This window comes from Crocuta crocuta, unplaced genomic scaffold (genome assembly GCF_008692635.1).
Source record: "Crocuta crocuta isolate KB4526 unplaced genomic scaffold, BGI_CrCroc_1.0 scaffold16, whole genome shotgun sequence".
Classification (NCBI taxonomy): Eukaryota; Metazoa; Chordata; class Mammalia; order Carnivora; family Hyaenidae; genus Crocuta; species Crocuta crocuta.
The window spans coordinates 10,913,200-10,933,977 of record NW_027531893.1 but is presented as its reverse complement, the minus strand read 5'-3'; the positions used below and the strand labels follow the sequence as shown (position 1 = coordinate 10,933,977).

The window sequence follows — 20,778 nt, the reverse complement described above, 5'->3', positions numbered from 1 at the left end:
GGGGGGGGGGGTGGGGGTTGGGTTTAGTTTCTGTCAAGTTTCTGATTTCTTGATTGAATCTCCTTCCTGCTGACGGATGAGTATCTGAAACCTTGTGAAACTGAGGATCCAGTTGCCCTGGAAGGTGAGACCGCAAGTCTTCACCATACTGATGACTGTGGTCCTGGGTGCCCCCCCAAGCCAACACCTTCCCTTTTCCAAGTCCAGCGAGGATTCTTGGGTCAGAGAGACTGGTTGTCCCCTTGGGTCACTCTCCTGTCTGCCTGCCATTGCCTCAGGCAGATCCTCAGGTGCTGGGGATGCCCAGAGGACTTCCAATTTCAGAGTTTCTCCTCCTCTCTCTGTGCTTTCTTAGGAGTCGGGAAGCCTGAATATTTGATCGAATGGATGGAGGGTGGGTGGATGGAAGAATAATGGAATCACTCTGTTGTTACCTGAGAGGACACTGTATGATTTTATACCAGACAAGCGGGTGGAATCTTGGCCTTTTATTATGAACATTAAAGATCAGGTTAATGGCTTCTGTCTTTAAGAGGTTTAGTGCTATAGGAATTTAAGACATGCTGGTAATTATTAAATAATCATAAAAAAACTACCTGCTATTAAGCACCTGCTATGTACCAGGTTTATAGTTATATAACCTCTGTATACTTATGGTATATATCAAACTATTTCTATATTTACATGCTCTTATCTATAACGTAAACAGAAACTTCGAGAAGTTATATATATTTACACTTTTTAAAAAGATGTCTGATATGTTATGCAGTGGTTACCATCACGCTTTTCTTTTTTTTTTAATTTTTAATGGTTTTTTTTTTTTTAAATTTTTGAGAGAGAAATAGAGAGACAGCGTGAGCAGGGGAGGGTCAGAGAGAGAGGCAGACACAGAATCCAAAGACAGGCTCCAGGCTCTGAGCTAGCTGTCAGGACAGAGCCAGACGTGGGGCTCGAACCCATGAACCGTGAGATCATGACCTGAGCCGAAGTCAGACGCTTAACTGACTGAGCCTCCCAGGCGCTCTCATGCTTTTCTTTTTTATTTTCTTTTATATTTTAATGTTTATTTATTTATTCTTGAGAGAGAGCACAACACACAAGTGGGGGAGGGGCAGAGAGAGAGAGAAATAGGGAGGGAGACACAGAATCCGAAGCAGATTCTAGGCTCTGAGCTGTCAGCACAGAGCCTGACATGGGGCTCAAATCCACGAACCTAGAGATCACGACCTGAGCTGAAGTCGAATGCTTAACTAACTGAGCCACCAGGCTCCTCGACCACCATGTTTTTCTTAGCATTCATTGTTTTCTTTCTCCTTCCTAATAAAATTCTGATTTTTTCAGTTNAAGCCATTTACGGTAAATCCAACCCTTTCGCCAGTGTTTGGTTCCAGAACTGGGCTTAACGCAATTAACGCGCAGCACCCTTCTGGACACTGTTATTGATCCAAGAGTGGATATGTGACCTGTGTTGGTGCAATTGGTCTAAGGAGAACACCCCACCATCACCCATATGGTGGGAAAGCTTCCTGCCTTCTCTGGGTATGTACAGTGCAGCCTGTAGCTGACAGCTTTCTTATAACTACAGGGAAATTGCCTTCAGGATGACATTGATGCTTGGCTGGTGGAGCAGTGATATGGAAGGAACCTAGATCCTTAATGACATCATTGAGTGGATGAATCAGTAGTCCTAAAACCTACTTAACTTCTGGGCTTCCTGTTAAAAAAAATTTTTTTAATGTTTATTTATTTTTTAAAGAAAGAGACACAACGTGCAAGTGGGGGCAGGACAGAGAGAGAGGGAGACACAGAACCCGAAGCAGGATCCGGGCTCTGAGCTGTCAGCACAGAGCCCGATATGGGGCTGGAACCCACACACTGTGAGATCATGACCTGAGCCGAAGTCAGATGCTTAACTGACTGGGCCATCCAGGTGCCCCTGGGCTTCCTGTTAAATGAGATATACTTAAAAATACATTTACGGTTAAGCCAGATCAATTTGGTGTTTTGGCTATTTTTAGGAACGTGACTGCTTTTTCTAACAGACAAAAAGGAAATGGATATGCAGAGAGGTCAGCAAGAGCAGTGTCAAAAACAACAAAATAATATTAAGTGACAGAGGCAGGACTGTAACCCTGGGTAGCCCAGCCTGATGGTCCGCACTCCACGCTTTGGATCCAAGCCCAGGGAGTTGCCTCCTACTGAAAACAATGTAGAAAGTGTTTGAAAGAATGCCAAGGGCTTGGGAAAGGGGAATAGAAAGAACTTGTAACTAGGGAAGGAAAACATTGGAGAGTATTGAATGAAGCTCATTATTCCCATAGAATGTGAGACAATAGACATGTCAACAGAGGGAAAAACTGGTTAGCTACAAAATCTAGTGGAGAGAATAGTTCTACTATAAACTTTGATAAATTTCATAGGGCTTGAGATTTGATAGAAACTAAAATTGATGTCTTTGTGTGTTTTGGGAGGGAACACTCTCTCCTTTTTTTTTTTTTTTTTTTTTTTTTTTGGCAACTTCCTCCTTTCTCCTCCTTGTTCTGTGATTAGGGCATGAGAAGAGATGATTTTTCTATTTAAAACCGAAAGAAAAAAGCCCAAATCCCCAGTGCCTGCTTAGTCCAGAATGAAGGACAAATTGACAACTGATGACAATTCGATTTTATCCTTCCTCTTGCCTCTTGGAGTAAGGACTTCTTGGACCTTTGCCCAAAGTTAGATTTGTCTGTCACTTCGGACGTTGGAAAGAAGCTTTGCAAAAGGACTCCTCGGGAACTTGCTGACCAAGGGAACAAATGATACGGTTGAGGCTGAAATTTGCTGAGAGATGAGGTTGAATGAAACTCCGATCGTCAGAAATAACAAGAAAGTAACTTTCCTGGAAAAAGTGGCAGTTTTCTCCATGGCATGCTGTGAGACCCCCCCATTTATTTTGAAACATCTTAAAAACACAGAGCTTGAATATGCATCTCTCTAACGATGACATAAAAGTAGTACATAAAAGATGTTCAACATCATCATTAGGGAAAGGTCAAGCAAAACAACAAGGAAATGCAACTTCACACCTATTAGGATGGCGATTAGTAAGAAAAGGGAAAACGACAAGCGTTGGCAGAGATGCGGAGAAACTGAAACCGTGTGCATTGCTGGTGGGCGTGCAGGATGGTGCAGCTGCCGTGGAAAATAGTGCGGTGGGTCCTCAGACAAGTTAAGCGCAGAGTTACCATATGATCTAGCAATTCCATTTGTAGATAGATGTTGCAAAAAATGGACGACGGGGACTCAAGTAGATAGCCTTATGCCACTGTCTGTGGCAGCATTATTTACAAGAGCCAGCATGTGGAAGCCACCGAACTGTCCATCAAGAGACGCATGGATAAACCAAACGTGGTCTCTCTATATAAAGGAATATTATTTGGCCACAAAAGGGATGGCATTCTGACACAGGCTACAACACAGATGAAAACCTTGTCCTAAGTGAAATAAGCCAACATAAAAGGACAAATATTGTATGACTCCACTTGTATGAAATATCTAGAATGGGCAAATTCATAGGGACCAAAGGCAGACTAGGTTGCCATGGGAAAGGGGAAGGGATGGTTGTTGTTTAATGGGTACGTACGGTTTCCTTGGGGGTGATGATAAAGTTTTAGAAATAGTGATGAAGGCCGCACAACACTGTGAACGTAATTAATAACATTTAAAGAAAAATGTAGAAAAATATTACAGCAGAGTAATGACTGTCCCGAACCAGGTTATTGTGAGGACTGGATGAGTCACCTGTAAAGCACTTAACATGGGGCTTTACCAGGAACTCCTGGGTGGCCCCATCAGTTAAGCATCCGACTTCAGCTCAGGTCATGATCTCACAGTTGGTGAGTTCCAGCCCCGCATTGGGCTCTCGGCTGTCAGCACAGAGCCTGCTTTGGATCCTTTGTTCCACTCTCTCTCTGTCTCTTCCCCACTTGTACTTTCTCTCTCTCAAAAATAAATAAATATTTAAAAAAAAAAAAAGAAAAAAACACAGGGCTTTACCAATGTTCCTTCCTGACCTCCCTGTGACTTACCACTCCATTACTTCTGTTAATCTGAACGCTTAACTACACGCTAGACGACTAATGGCATGAACTTGGGGGCCAGACTGTGTGTATTTGAATCCCATCCACACTTCTCTTCTGGTCTCTGACAAATGCCTGGACTTTTATGCATCTGTTAAATGGGAGTATCGATGCACCTACCTCACAGTGTTTTAGTGCGGATCAAATGAGCTAAGGTATGCACAGCTTCTAGAAGCTGCCTGGCAGCAGCCTCGTCCCAACAAATTACCTGTCTTGACCCTCGGGACAACAGTGCAAGATAGGTGATACCTCCCATTTTACAGAAGAGGAGACTGAGGTCAGAGAGGACCCAGGATGTGAATGCAGGTCCATCTCACCATCATCCTGGTGCCCTCTCCCTTCTATCGCTCTGTTAAGTTGTTCTTTTCAGCTACAGCTTCTTTCGACCTGCAGAATATCCCTGCCGCTCAGCTGCTTCATCTTGTGTATTATTTGGGCTCCAAATGGCGGCCCAGAGCCCCTGCTTCACTTTTCTTTTTTATTGCTGTAGCAGATGATGCGACGGATCCCTTTGCTCTGGCAACTGGGATTGAAAAAGATTTTTCTTGAGAACTGGGACTTGAATTCCTGAACCTGCCGTAAACGGACCTTCTTCCCTCCCCTTCCACTTATCACTGCTTAGAATTGCTTCTTAATGGAAAGGGTCTCTGAGTAAAAACAAGAAAAAGGAAAAGAAATTGGAAATTCCACTGGCACGGGCCCCATGGTAAAGCTCCCCCTTTACGGCTCCTTAAACTGATTATTTGTGGGCCAGGAATCCACGGGCTCCTTGCAGGAAGCCCCCTGGGTGACTGCTGGTGGGATTTTGGAGGGGGCTTTGCCGTAATACCTTACTGGAAGGGAGCAGCTCCGGAGGGGCCGCGGTGGAGAGGTGGAAGCAGCCTGTATTGATAAGCGGTTTAAAGCAGACCATTTCCAGCACAGTTGAAAGTAAAGAAAAAGGCTTATTCTGCAGAAGTGGGAATTTAGTAATGCCAACACACAGAACTGGGACTTCCAGGAGAGCTCCGAGGCTGGGTTTCCATTAAAATGTTTCTTTAAGCGGCAACTAGGCTGGACCCTCTCGGATTTACTTCCTGGCCATTAGCAGCTGCGGGGAGAAGATGGGGAACAATAAACGGAGGAGCTTCAAATTAAAAGGCAGAAATTTTGCCATCGAAGGTGGAGAAACGGTTGTGGGGAAGTTGCTAAAACTCCAGGGTAAATGTATCATGGCAGTTAAAGAAATGGATCTTTTTACCTCAAATTCAACTTCGAAGCAACTATCTCCAAAGTCTGGCAGGCTTCTTCCCCCGGCTCCGGGCCGCTCTTGCAGCCAGGTCTCGGTCTGACACCGTCTTCTGTCTTGCCCCTGGGGCGCCTGGACCAGTGGGCCCCAACTTCCTTGACGGCCTCAACCCAGAAGTGACGTGCGTTATTCCCGGTCCGTCTATTGGTCGGAACTAGACACGTGACCCCCTCCTTACCACAGAGGAAGCTGGGAAATGTGGGCGTGTTAATGGACTATTCGCAGAGATTTAAAGTCTCTGCTATAGCGTCCGTTTCTCTGCCAAGATCAGGGGTAGTGCCTGCTTCCGGATTTTCGAATCATTGAACCATAGCATGTCTCTGTCTCTCTGTCTCTCTGTCTCTGTCTCTCTCTTTTTAAATTGCCTGTTAGTACCTCACTCAAGTCTCAAACCTACAGCTCTTGCAAAGAAAGCGCTAAATTCATCCTCGATGGCATCCCTTACACCCAACACAGCACACGGTGGGGGTTCACTACATAATTACTGAACAGGTGAAAACAAGAATATGTGACTCTTCTGGGAACATAATCATACAGGAAAAAAATATGGAGACCTCATTGTTCATATAAAGTCTCTCACCTAGGAGGTGAGTGAGTGCTGTATCTGGGCGTCAGATGGCCTTTAACCTCCTAGATATCAGTCAGGTTCTTTGGTCTGAGAATCTTCAGACTGGAGTATTTGGAACCTCCCCCACCCCCTCCCCAATTTTGTACACGTGGTGGATTCAATGCTAGACTCTGTTCAAAGCTTCATGACTTTATTTCTGCTAGCCTGTGAATCGTGACTTTTTTAATGGTTTCCTAACATGCATACACAAATTAGAATAAGCTCATGGCTTTTTTCTCCCAAACATGACTGATATTTAGAAAATATTATTTATGTACAAAGTAATCGTGATACTGTGATTTATAGATGTATGTTGGTCATCTGAAGGATCAAATATATATTTCTTATATATATATATGGGGTCCTCTCCAGTGCCTAGCTAATTGCTCCCCAGCCCTTGGAATTTCTTGTGTGAGAGTGATAAAGGTGTGTTTTGTAATGTTAATGAGGTGGCTTTTGGGAAGCACCCTATGGAGCCTGGTTGCCAATGGAGCCAACCGTAATTTAGGGGATTGTAATTTTCTGTCCCATCCACTAACCCTGAGGGGTTGGAGGCTGAATCAATCACCAAGGGGCATGGTTTAATCATCCAAATCTATGTAAGGATGTCTCCATAAAAAGGACAGGGTTTTGAGAGCTTCTAGGTTGGTGAACACGTACAGATTACGGGGGGAGTTGTGCCTGGGGAGGGCATGGAACCCATGGCCTACCTCCCCCCCACACTTTGTTCTACACATCTCTTCTGTCTCTGCTGCTTCTGAATTAGTAAGTAAAATGTTTCTCTGAGTTCTGTGAGCCACTCTAGCAAATTAATTAAACCCAAGGAGGGGATCCTGGGAACCTCTGATTTCTAGGCGATTGGTCAGAAATACAGGTAACAACCTGGACTTGAACTTGACATCCTGAGTTGGAAGGGGGGTCTTCGGAAACTCCAATTTGTAGCGGGTCAATAAGAAGCACAGGTAACAACCTGGGTTAGTGATTGGCCTCCGAAGTTGAGAGCAGTTTTGTGGGACTGAGCCCCTTACCTGTCTGTGGAAACTGTTCTCTGGGTAGATAGTGTCAGAACTGAGTTGATTTGGGTCGAATTCTTGAACACTAGCTAGTCGGCGTAGGGAAGCCTACACGCGCGCACACACACACACACACACACACACACATTGGAGAAAAAATGTATTAACCATGTCAATTTGGGTGATATAAAAACATCAAAAAAATTGGCAAACCATAAAGGTGACCACAGATAAATTTTCAGTATTTGCACAAAAGACGTTTTAGTACTTTTTTATGTAGTGGAGACCATGGTGCGTATTTAATTGAATCCTGCTTTTTTTTTTTCCCTCTTAGTGTGATTTGGAACCATCTCTCCATGCCATTAAAACTTGCTCTGAACATTGTTTAAAATGGTTTTTTCCATATTCTAGTTTGTTACCCCTTCTGAATTGTGGGGCATTTAGTTTGCTTTGAGTTTTTTGCTTCCTTGGGTTTTTCTTTAGGATGCATTCCCAGAGGTGAAATTTCTTGGTTAAAGTGTATGAGCATCATAAAGAGCTTGGTAACAAGAGCCAAATTATTTTCTGGAACCGTCAGACCAATTATACTCCCCCTAGCAGTGAGCATCATAGCTCAAATGTACTCAAGGTAGCATATAAGTATCCGAACCATTTTGGTCCGTAGTGGCCCTTTATTTTTAATTTCCTTCATTGACAACGAATGAGGTTTTGTTACTATTACTTCATTTTGTTTTTTACACACGTATCTCCTGACCTGGTGATGAATGTACTCCTACTCTTGACCTGTTTGGCCTCTCACTCTATGCCTCTGATATTTGCCACCTAAGGCAGCTTCTAGACGGGATTCCAAATGGTGTAGCCCAGGACTTCTCACCCTCAGACTGGTGACATTTCACTAGTGACACCCATGTGTACATGCACATGTATATATAGCTACATAGAGATCTCTATCTCTGTCTCCTTTGTACATATATTTTTGAATTTTCTATATGTTACTATGTTTTGACACTGTAAATGGCCTTTCTGGATGGGGAGAGAAAGACTGCCCCTACTGGGCTAAATATGGCAAAGGAAACAGCATTGATATACACCTTTGATATATAGGCACACCTTTGATATACAGGCTGACCAATGCAGAGCCCCTCTATCTGACCCTCACTGGCCAGAAGGCTCTTCCTCGGCCTTAATCATCCCGAAGCTGGTCTCAGGCAGCTAGACACCACCCTGTAGCCCAAAGCCTGCTGGAATGTTTCCAGCTAGCCAACCTTGAACTGTTGACACTGTCTTGCCTTGCCTTTATTTTTCCACTTATATGTGGAATTTAATTTTTTAATTTTTTTAAAGTTTATTTTTGAGAGAGAGAGAGAGGACATGAGGGAGGGAGAGCCTGACAGAGTGGGGGACAAAGGATCTGTGCTGACAGCAGAGAGCCCAATGCGGGGCTTGAATTCACGAAACTGGAGATCATGACCTGAGCCGAAGTCGCTTAACCTACTGAGCCACCCAGGAGCCCCACCTTGCCTATCTTACGGAAACCTCAGGAAACCTTAGGAAACCTTGACCTAAGCTCTCCCCTTCCTGCTGTCTGATGTTTTTCCCCTGTGACCCTCTGCACGTGGCCTGCGGTGACTCCCTCTCTAGCATCTGTGCGTACAATGAAAGTTATTCGCTAAGCGATTTCCTGTTTACTCCCATGGCTGCATCTGGCTGGCCATCCTCGGAACACACAATAAAAGAGTTTGACCACCCCACTGTCTATTCACCCCTCTGGTACTGCTTCTCTATGGCACCTTGCCCGATACAACGGGGTTTGGGATCTGTTGTAAAGACAGAGCCAAGAGGTTTTGCGAATGGTATGAAAGGAGGAAAGTGGTTATCAAAGATTGCTTGTCTAATTGGGCCATGCAAGTACCCTCACACATGCTCTCTCGGCTCGAAAGAGCAAGGTTTTGCCCAAGTCAGGCTCGGGTGGCTCACCTTCCGTGTTTCTAAGTGATTTCATCCACACCTTTGGTGCTTTCCTGCACAACAACATTCACCTCTTCAGACCCTATTTCCTGTGCCTTATAGTGCCTGTACCTTTCCCTGGCCATGTTTAATTAGTAGTGTTTTCAGGGCACATCCGTTGGAATTCTTCCAGAATTCCATGTAAGGACAGTGAGCATTGCAGTACCGTTGGCCCAAGCCCCCAAATATCTCTAAAGGACTTTTTCATTCCTTTCCCTAGTCTCCATCACCTTCCTGTTGCGCTTGGAGGGTTAGGGATGGTGGTGGGTCGGATTTAAGCTGGATTCTTCTGGGAGGTCCCAGATTGGAGGAGACTGGATGGTTCTACACCAGAATTTCCATACAGGTGGCAGAATAAGAGATGATGTCTGAAGACTTTCAAAGGAGTCTGGCAGCCTCAGTATTGATCTCAGGGGAGAGGACCGTTGCTTTTTGTGGAGGCTTCCTGGGAAGCTTGCTCTGCTAACCATAGATCCTTCTGGAAATTTCTGGATGTTATTGAAAATCTCTGCTCTGTGCCGGCAAACAGGCGTCTGGGGAGTGGGAAACTGGGCCAAATGCCCTCACTGGGGCCCAGGAGGGGGTCTGCAGTTTCAGATTCTTTTGAGCAGAGAGACTGGCTCCAGGCCACAGGCACAAAACATTTATAAAAAGAAGCCAAGCTCATTTATAGTCAGTCGGCTCGTGACCCTTTTCTCTCTTCCCATCATGAGTCAACAAGGAGGGCAGTCTCACTGTGGCCCCTGCTCCGGTTCAAGGCTTTCCTTGAAAGTTGCGAAAACCAGGCAAGAGCCCTCCCCCATTATAAAAACACACACTCAAAATAAAAATAAGATTCACTCAGTACTGAGGGACAAAAGAAGAGAGAGAAAAACCTTCCAAAATCCCATTACCCAGAGATAACCACTGCTAATATTTTGATAAATATTCCTCCAGATATTTCTAAATACACATTCTCTCTCTCTCTCTCTCTCTCTCTCTGTCTCTCTCTCTCTGTCACACACACATACACCCCCACATACTTTTATGCAAATGCGTTAACATCGTGTGTGTTCTCTTATTCTGTAACCCGCTTTTTAACTCTACATTATGCCATGGTCCTCTTTCTGGGTCAACACATTTAGAAATATCTCATCAATTTTAATGGCTGCTTAAAATTCTACGGTATGGTTAAAATGTACAATATTTAGCCAGTTCCCTATCTGGTGGACATTTAGGTTGGTTTCGATGTTGATTGTAGAGAATGTTGCTATGAAAATCCATGCAGTTATATCTTGATCCACATGTATAATTTATTGCTCATTTAGATACCTTTCTCTTTTTTAACACCATAATAATAATAATAATAATAGTCTTTTCTGGGGTTGAGATGAGAAGATAATGTGGCCGGAGACTTCTGTGTCCCCTGGGAGAGTTCTCAGCATGGAAATGAAACCCAGGAGCCAGGCCTGAGTCATGCTGCCCAGAATGTTCTGATGATAAGGATCATGAGTACACATGCTGAAAGCCCCTGTTTCTGGGAGTTTCTGGGACCTGATGTAATACTCTCAGGGGCTGAAACAGGCACCAGGCATAGGTGGGAACAGAGAGAAGCAGTAGGAAACTGGGAACTCCCAGAAATCAGTGGTTGTATAACAGGGTTTGGATCAAATTTAAATGTCTGGAAGGGACACAGGGAGCCAGAAAATTACAATATAGTGAGATGAGTATGAAGTACAAGTACAAGAGATATTGGAAGAACCAAACAAGCTCACTGGCATTTGGAAGTCTAGGAAGTCTTCCTGGAGGAAGTCAACTCCAAAATAAGTGCCCTAAGGTGTTTTGGAAATGGCCAGGAGACGGAACCATGAGGAGTAGGTTCAGGGAGAGCATTCTGAGAAGAGGGCAAAGCGGTTATAAAAGCCAGGAGGGCAGAGTCATGGTGCTTGCTCTTGCTGAGCCCCAAATCTAGACAAACAAATAAATAGGTAAGTTTAATACACAGTGCTAACTGTGATGACAGCGGGTTTTGTGACCCAGACTGGGGAGGTGCCTGGCGGTCTGATACAACTGACTGATCCTTGACATTGTCCTGAAGGGCATTTCTTCCCTCTGGCCTCTTGACACCTCTGAGCAGCTGAATCAACCTTCCTGGAGGCCTGACCTCTCTGCAGACTTCTGTTATATGAGATAATAAGCTCTTTTATTGAGTTGGAGTTTCCCTTATTTGCAGTGAAATCCCCATAACCGATACCCACTCATCGAATCAGCACCTCTGGTGATGGGCCTGCCCCAGGCATTTCTGATGTGCACTCAGGTGTAGAAACCACTAGAGAAGTAGTGGGGACGCCAAGCTGGCTGTCACAGCTAAGGGTCGGACCCTGGCTCGGCCACAAAGTTGCTGAGCCCCTCGGTGCCTGTTGTATCACGTGACCAATGAGAATCTCTAGGGAATCTCTCTATCTTTGTGTTCTGCTGTTTTGCTACCAAGTGACCGTAGGCGAGCATGGTGGGTAACCAGCAGCAGAGAACGCAAGGGGAAAGGTTTCACCAAATGCTTTGACATCAGTACAGTAGAGCAGAAAGGAACGTTGTTATCTTAAACAGAAACTGGCTGCAGATTCTCTGCTTTCTAGAGAAATGGCACAATTAATCTCAGAGATTGGAAAGTTCTATTGTTTAGAAAAATGCCTTGATGGACATTTTGGTTCTAATGTAGGGCCTGTCCCTCGCCCCCCCAGCAGAGCCTGGATGAACGATGGGGAAAGGAGAGAGGGCTGGATTTCTCGGTACTCTGGGGTCAAGTGCAGTGGGACAGGATCCTGCATTTCTAGCAGTCTGTAGAAAAAGAGGTGGGTGGAGAACAGAGCAGAAAGGAGTTGAGAGGAAGGTCTATGGATGGAGAAGCCTGAGGAGAAGGGTGGTGGTGACCAGGGCCTCAGGGGGATGAGGCCAGAGAGGAATTTCCTGGGATGAGAGATGGTCCATATGTACCAGTCAGTGACATCCAATGTCCAACTCTGACTTGTCACCTGGCCTGTATTGTGCAGTATCTCTCCTCTCTCGCCTCAAATCATCTGTCAAAGTCTGCAGAACACTCCCAGCTCTGCGTTTTAAGACATCTGGCCAGATCCTGGTCACAACACAGTGTTTCCACTTCCCGAGTGGCTGATATTTCCAAGTAACGAGGATCCCAGAAGAGGCTGGAGCTTTACAATGTCAGCATCCACTTCGGAAGGCTGTAGATCTGCTTTCCCCGGGCAACGTGAATTACTTTCGGCAGGTCGGTCTTTGGGAAACAAGGAAACCCACTGAAACCCACCAGAAGGCTGGAAGTGGCCTGCTCAGCCCTCCTCAGCCCTCCCTGGGATCCACAAATGACCTGGTGGAGCAGTGATAAAGCCACAGTTGGGAAGAAACCAGGGCTGTGGCTCATCCAGCTGAGGCTTGCAGGCTGCTCTGGCATGATGGGGGCAGCCGTACACCCCCAAGACCACATCTGGCTGCAGATCTAATGGCTAAACAATTGTGCTAATGGATACACTGTCTCCCACAGGCTTGCTCAGCTACATGTTCTCCCTTATTTCCCATTTCGTCGCCTCCTGTTGAGTCTACTCAACAGAATTTTGGTATTAACATCCCCCACCGGATGGCTCTTCTCCCTGCCACTGGCTTATCAGTTCAGACTTCATCATCTCTCATAGGAATCATTGCCATAGACTCTACCTGGTCCCCTGCCTCATGTTTCTAAGTCCTCTGTATTCTTTAACCGGTCATCGGAATTCATTAGACGTCTCTTAAGAGCTCCTCTTAGCTCTCATGTCATAAAAAATATCCTTCCATTTTGACTAAATCTGACCGCCTCCCCTTTGTCTCCCGGTTGCTGTCATTCACTTTCCTATTACAAATACCTTGGAGATAAGAGCTTTTTAAGACCGGACTCCTCTTGTAGATTTCAGCAGCAATTAGATAAGCAATAATGGAGAGTAACGCAGGGACAGATTATAATTATTTTTTATAGCTTAATATGAAAGAATATTAATACAGACCCAAGCACTCATTTCCATTTGACTTTTATTTTGGAGCACCTTCTCTGTGTCAGGCACCAGGGCACCTTCTGTAGAGACATGGATTCATCAGGTATTGCTCTAAGGGGCTCGGTGAGCTTGCTGATGACTCTGTGGAGGGCAAAGTACTGCTTCCTGAGTTAATAACAGCACGCCATGGATTTTCTAGCTCTTGAAAATGGCCAACTAACGTGCCTGAAACCACCTCATTTTTGTCCTTTTCTTCCCTAGTGATACTCAAGTTCCTTCTCCATAGCTGCTATAACTTAGCATGAAAGGCATTTTAGGAACCCATTCGGAGGAAGTGCAAAGAAAATTGAATTTTCTTTTTTTAAAATTTTTGATGTTTTATTTATTTCTGAGAGAGAAAGACAGAGAGAGAGACAGCGTGAGCGGGGGGGGGGGTCAGAGAGAGAGGGAGACACAGAATCTGAAACAGGCTCCAGGCTCTGAGCTGGCAGTCAGCACAGAGCCCGATGCGGGGCTCAAACCCACGAACCGTGAGTTCATGACCTGAGCCGAAGTCAGACGCTTAACCGACTGAGCCACCCAGGTGTCCCAGGAAATTGAATTTTCAGCGTGGTCAGCTAGTCCTATATTTTGTTTGTAACAGGTTTCTTAGATTTTGTTCTAGAGCAACAAGATAAACCTGAGTTTCAACCTTGGGATGCCTGGGTGGTTCAGTCGGTTGGGCATCCAGCTTCGGCTCAGGTCATGATCTCAAGGTCCGTGTGTTCAAGCCCTGCATCAAGCTCTGCAAGGACAGCTCAGAGCCTGGAGCTTGCTTTGGATTCTGTCTCCCTCGCTCTCTGCCCCTCCCCTGCTCCCACTCTGTCTCTCTCTCAAAAATAAAATATAAAAAAATTTAATATGAAAGTCTTTATATCACGTTTTATTAAGGTTTCAGGTGGCACGGTATTGAAAAAGGTAATAGGAAATTACAGGGTTGGGATTCTGGTTTCTGCTTCTGATAAGTTCCAGGACCTTGGGCCATGTGCTTAGTCTCAAAAGACTCAAGTTTCTGACCTGTAAAATAGGAAAATGGTCCTAGATGAAGGCCATCAAATGGATTTTGACTCAAGTCCACTGTTGATGGCCACCTGGTGCTCTGTGGTAAGAACAATTTGGAGGCTGAACACCATGATTGATTAGTGATGTCTGTCATGGCTGCAAGATGGAGGAAAACAGTTCAAATGCCATGTACTTTGCATCCATTCTATATGACTTAAAAAAAATTTTTTTTAATGTTTACTCAGCTTTGAGAGAGAGACAGAGCATGAATGGGGAAGGGGCAGAGAAAGAGGGAGACACAGAATCTGAAGCAGGTTCCAGGCTCCAAGCTGTCAGCACAGAGCCCAATGCAGGGCTCAAACCCACCAATGGTGAGTTCACGACCTGAGCCAAAGTCTGACAGGTGACTGAGCCACCTGAGTGCGCCTTTTCTATAGGACTTTTAAGCTGCTCTCCTGGCATGTAAAAAATTTATGCTTCCATTCTTACAAAATAATGAACCACTCAGGAGCCCTCTTATACCACCTCTACTATGTTATTTACTAATTTAAACCAAAAAAAAAAAAAAAAAACACACCCCAACCCTTCATCCTGAGTCAGCCAACACAATTCGGAACAGAGAAGTGTAGATGGTCCTTAACATCTGGAGTTCATTATCTCTCTTTTTTTATTCTAAGTGACTCATTGATTTAGATTCAAGCTCTGCTTATGAGGTATGTGTGGACGCAAAGATCCTCAGGGGCCCTGGACCCTCTCAAGACACTGAGACCCTAGAAGGGGAAGTAATTCTCCCAAGATCCCATGACTAATAACTGGCAGAGATGAGGCTCCTGGCTTCCAGGAAGAGGACTCTTTCTCATATCCTTGCAGTGTTTTTGAATTCACTCCAAAACTTCTGATAACGGGGACGGTCTTTGTTACCAAGATGGGGGTGCAAATATGTCTATACTGCTTTATTTTCTATTATTTAATTAAAGATTTTTGAAGTTTATTTATTTTGAGAGAGTGAAAGAGAGCACAAGTGGGAGAGGGGCAGAGAGAGGGAGAGACAGAATCCCAAGCAGGCTCTGCACCATTATAACAGAGCTCGATGTGGGGCTTGAACCCACCGTGAGATCGTGACCTGAGCCGAGATCAAGAGTCGGATGCTTAACCACCTGCGCCACCCAGGCACACCTAGATTGTTTTATTTTTTGACTTGAAATCAAAATGGGTGAGAGGCCCCACATGAGACATCAGCAAGACATTCAATATCTAATTTCAGGGAACTACCCCTCACCCCTTGATGAATTGGCCAAGAAAATTGGGGACTTACACAGTCCGAGGGAGTTTTATTCACAGGGAGAAACTGAGGCTAGTTTCCGTATTTTGGCTATTATTGATACTGCTGCTATAAACATTGGGGTGCATGTGTATGAATCAGCACTCCTGCATTCTTTGGATAAATTCGTAGTAGCGCTATTGTGTTCCAGCCCTGTTTTAAGCACAAACATTAGCTGGTTTCACCCTCCTGACCACTGTAAGGGAGATAGTACTCCCAAATTACAGATGAGTACACTGAGGCCAGAGAGAGTGTGTAACTTGCAGTCACGTCATTAACAAGGGCTGCAGTCAGGATTCAAACTGGGAAGCTTGACCCCAGAATCTGGGTTCTGAACAGCTATTCTAACAGCTTCTCAAAACAAAGCAGAGATAGCAAACTTAGCTTTCTATTTACTGGAGAGCCATCCTTAAACTGGAAGAGTTGAGAAAAGAAAATGCACATGAGCCAGACGGATCTGACTCTGAGGGCAGTGCAAGCTTCTGGAAAGATCCGGGGAAGGACCCAGCCGTTTCCTTCTCTGGCCCCACCACAGAGAGCACTCTGGGGTCCCGTGCGGGCTTTGTGTTCTATAATGGAGCTAGGTTCTCACAGAGGGGGAATAGCTGGAAAGCCTGAAAAACACATAGGAATGAGGGAAAGTATTTGTCTCCCTCTAAAAGATAATTAGACCCAGAGAGAGGCTTTTAAAGGCTGCCTTTAAAAAAAAAAAAAAGGGCAGACACAGCTCAATGCGCTTCCCATCCTCAGATGTGTTCTTCATAAGATGAGGTCAGAGCAGAGGAGGGGTGGGGGATGAGAGGAGCATGCACATTTATGTTTGCTCCAGAAAGCTATAACCAGATCTCGGGGAGATCTGGGTGCTGAGAAGGAGCAGCCACTTGCATCTGCTCTCTTGGACATGGATGGCGTGGTCAAAATTGCTGACACTCTGCCAGCAGGTTGGGGCATGGCTCCAGACCCTGCCAGCCCGGTGGGCGTTACTGTAATAAAGTGACAGGAGAAACAACACGGGGGTTGCCAAGTGCAAAGGAAGTTTCTACAGGGGCCTTGGGAGAGCATTGAGAGTCTCTGAAAATGAGAGGCCTCCAGGCATTTGGAGGCTGGTCATGATGTCTGAGATCATCAAGGTCTCTCTATTCTGTGTTTGAGTTTCATTGGTGGACATGAAGATGAAGCCAACTGGGTAAGGGTTTTCACACATGATGGGGAGAGTGGGTTTAGTTCTCTCACGAGGCAGGGCTGAAGGACTTCTCTGAAGAATAGCCCTCTGGGAAGCAATGCACGGGGAGACTTGGCTCACCTGGGTTGAAGCTGCATCTCTGACTTGATCTGCCATTGAGTTGGGGTCTCTGAACAGCAGCTCTCGAGTGGCCAGAGAAGGTCTAGAAAAGCCTTATGGAGAAGGAATGCTAGTTCACACTTGCCAAATTGGGACTAGAGTTGTTCTCCCTCCAGAGCATACATCCTGCTGGTCCAGGGATGAAAAATACCTAGGACATATGCTGCCCGTTCCCTGTTCTGTGCTCCTGGCAGACATTGCTAATCAATCCCCACAGGCTGTCTTGAAAGCCTGGATGGGGCTTTATAGCCCTTTTCAATATCGCTAGTACCAATCAAATGGACTTGGCACAAGAAGAGAACTGTATGGGGCCTTCCCTTCACTCACCTCTTCTTCCTGACCCCTTGGAGGGAAGCATTAGTTAGGCTCTAGTGTCTGACCACTGGGGTGTGAATCCCAGGCCCACTTCCCACTGTGCGTGATCTTTGTCTTATTGCTTGTTCATACCAAGCTTCAACTTCCTTTCCTGTGCAATGGGGCAACACCAGCATCTACCTCATAGGAGATGTTGTGATTATGGTGGTGTGTGTGTGTGTGTGTGTGTGTGTGTGTGTAAATATCTAGCATAATGTTTGGCCAGATCCTCTACAAATGAGATTCCTTTTTCCCCTACAAGGAGTCCCCCAGAAAGTGTGAGGGATGGGTGTGGCATCAGCTGGAAGGCAGAAGTCTGAGAGGTGGGATGGAAGGAGATGGAGCAGTCAGGGGCTTAGATCATGCACGGTCTTGGGGTCAGGGTAAGGCCTCTTGTCTTTTTCTTAAGGTCAAATGAATCAGGAGGTGGACAGGTTTGGATCCTTAGACTTTGCCATGCTCCCTCTCACCATACAGCTTTGGTTCAAGCTTGTCCCCTTTCCTAGAATGTTCTTTGTCTCCTCTCTCAAACCCATCCTGCATCCCTTTAACTCCTGAAGGTCTTCCAGTTGGCTCTCAACCATCACCTCCTCAGGGAAGTCTTTCCTGACCTCCCACCCAATTCTGTTCTATGTTCCTAGGCAGCCACGTATTCAACCTCCACCCACCTTCACCAACTTGCAACTTCATCCTTATTTGTGTGGTTATGTGACAAAAACATTTTCCTCACTAGACTGTGGTTGGTGAGGCTGGGGGCTTGGCTTTGCCCACCATTTTCTCTTCAGAGCCCAGCACCTTGCCTGATACGTGGTAGATACCCAATACTTGCTTCGTTCTAGAACTGTGGCTCTGGTCATACGGCAGAAGGAACACCGGACCACAGTGGAGGCAGGGAAATCAGCGAGGCAGCTGTTATTCCAAACCACACGGAAGTCAAAGTGACCTTGAACGAAGATGGGGACAACATGGGTGGAGGGAAGTGCGTGCTGTCAAGAGCCAGGAAAGAAGCTTTGTCCTGACGAATTACCAGCAGGCTTTTTTTTTTTTTTTTTTTTTGTCATTTCTCTTTTCTTTTGTGGATTTTACAACTGCCTTCTTGCTTAATACAAATTCCCAAAGGAGAACAAGGAAAGGAAAACATGAAGTATTTGCAAACTGGGACGGGGGAAGGGTTATCATCCCCATGCTAATCAGAAGTGGGCAAAGCCCATGTGGGGGACCTTTCCTCCCGATCCTCACCAAGGCTGTTACCTGCCTTTGAAATCTGCACCTCGCTCTGCCAACTCGCAGCTCCAAATGCCCAGTAGGAGTGTCTTATGAGCTCAGGGAATTAACTGCTGAGTGGCGAGGAACAGGCTTATTGAAGTCATCAAAGCTGAAAGCGTGTTTGAACTGTGATGTGTCCTGCCGAGCATTTTATGAATATGCAGAATCAAACAGGAACTTACGGACGCCAGAGGGAGCAGGCAGAAAGAGGCTCTCTTTAAAATCCCAGCCAATGGAGGCATGCACTGCAACTCATTAAAACACACAACAGGCTGTTATAGACACTTTCAAAAAGGGCTTTCTGTTGAGGAATATCCTGGGGGACTTTTATTTATTTTTTCTTTGTACAAAGTTTTCCAGGGGCGACACCAAATGTTCTAAGGCCGGTGGTTGTCTCAAAGGGCTGGACGGAAGCAGAGGGCAGCTTTCCCATGGGGGACAAATCAGATCCCCGATTTGGGCTTTCAAAAGGCACTTTCCTCCTTTTCCAATTTATCTGTCTAATCTCCCTGATTCATTTACACATTTCAGTTTGATGGTCTTCACTTGACAGCAGGGCCCATATGCTTGCTGCTTTTGATGGAAATGGTTCTGCCTGAATTGCCTTATTTAGTTTTAATTTCCTAATTTTAGGTTCAGCTCTTGGTGTTTAACTGCTTGGGAAAGCGGATGGCTTCCTCTCTGGCACCATGCCTCAGTGGAATGCTTCCTCTCTCTCCACATAGCCTGAAGTCCCTGCATGGGGTCACCTTGAGAATTTCTCAGGGAGATGAGCTGATGTTGAGCAAACCCTTATTGCCAATTCCTTAGGCAGGAGACACCCCCCTCGGGAGGGAGCTCTTCTTTTGTGAGGTGGTGGCAGATGCTGCGATTTTCCTTATTTGATTGGAAAGTCTTCCCTTCCTTCAACTCCTTGGGTATCCAGAGTTTTCTTACTTTACATTCCAAATCCACAGGAGGCTTCTATTTCCATACTCCCTTTACACAACAACCACATAAGGAAAAGTAAAGAAGATGTAATTACTATGGGCAGCTAAAATCTGCTACTTTCTATTGCCCAATACCAGCTAATTAGACCCAATTCAGCCCTTACCACCACCTTCACGGCAGTTTCCTTGGATGTAAAAATGGTACTGATTCTTTACCTCTCCCGAGAGCTGTGTGACTTTGCACATTCCTTCCCACTCTGACTCTGGACGGCCATGTGACTTAATTTGACCAATGAGATATTAGCAAATGCCACACAAGTAGAGGCATGGAAATGCTTCACGATTGGCCTCTCTGCTCTTGCCCTTGGTCATTGCCATGAGAAGGGCATTCCCAGGCTAACCCGTGGTCTCAGGGGGAAGACGAGAGACAGACACATAGAAGTAGAACTGACTCTCCGGGTCCTCCTAGCTGACGTCTAACTAAAACCTCGTATTGTGTTGGTATCCAGATGAGCATTAGGCAGACCCGATGGGGTGGTACTGTATTGACTAAGCTTAAGACCATCCATGCTTTGAGCTTGTCTAAGCCAAGCTCTGGCTAGCCCCAGGTGTTGCAATGTACCGTGTTCTTAACCTCGCTTGCAGGTGTGTCTGTAGATGTACGCAGACGCTATAGAGAAATGCAGGTTCGTCTCACGCCAACCGAATGGCAGGCGGATGGAGGCTTGCTCCAGCTGTCCCGTCTCCAAGGAGTCGCTTGGCCGACCCTCAGCTCTTCTCAAGCTCTCGTGTCCTGCTGTGACACTACGTGGTTTCTTAGCAAAGTAAGGAGGAGCAGCTGTTTCTCAGGAGCGTTCTAGCAAGCTGTTTTTGGCTGGCATCTGGAAACTGCTGCCACTACTACATGCTGAGTCACCACGCTGCTCTGTCAGAGCCGAGGTGTGCAGGGAGGAAGGCACTAATTCAGGAACCATCATGGAAACCATCTCTTTATTCTCCAAAGTAACTGGGTGTGGAGACCTTTTGAAAAAGGCAGTCCAGAGGACCAGTCCAGAACCCCGTGGACCAGTGATTCATTGGAATTTACCCATATTGTGTTATCTTGAAGCCACTTAGCCTTCTTAACCTTTAGTTTTCCTCATCTGGAAAATGGGAACAATGGCGGTTCTTGTCTCAGATGCGGAAGGGCCGGATTACAAGAGAATATAAAGCACAGGGGTTGGCAGATTACTGCCTACCAGCAAAGAATGGATTTTACTTTTTAAATGGTCCAAAATGGCCCAGGCAAGTTATATGAAATTCAAACTGCAGTATCCACAAATTAAGTTTTACAGAAACACAACCACACACTAACCACTTTGCGTATTGTCTCTACGGTCTTTTGCTACAATGGCGGAATTGAAGAGCCGCAATAAAGACAGCCCAGCCCACAAAGATGAAAATGTTTACTAAGTTTGCTGACTCTGCTGTAGAGCA

General features: G+C 45.6%; 1 long non-coding RNA gene across 1 annotated transcript in view; it reads right to left on the bottom strand.

The window, feature by feature from the left end:
• The window catches only part of LOC144239270 (uncharacterized), a 34,388-nt gene extending 28,890 nt beyond the window's left edge, over positions 1-5,498 (bottom strand). Inside the window, exon 1 of the long non-coding RNA XR_013337354.1 lies at positions 5,359-5,498. This is a non-coding gene — a long non-coding RNA (uncharacterized LOC144239270). The remainder of the gene's footprint in view (positions 1-5,358) is intronic.
• Between the last annotated feature and the right edge of the window lie 15,280 nt (positions 5,499-20,778).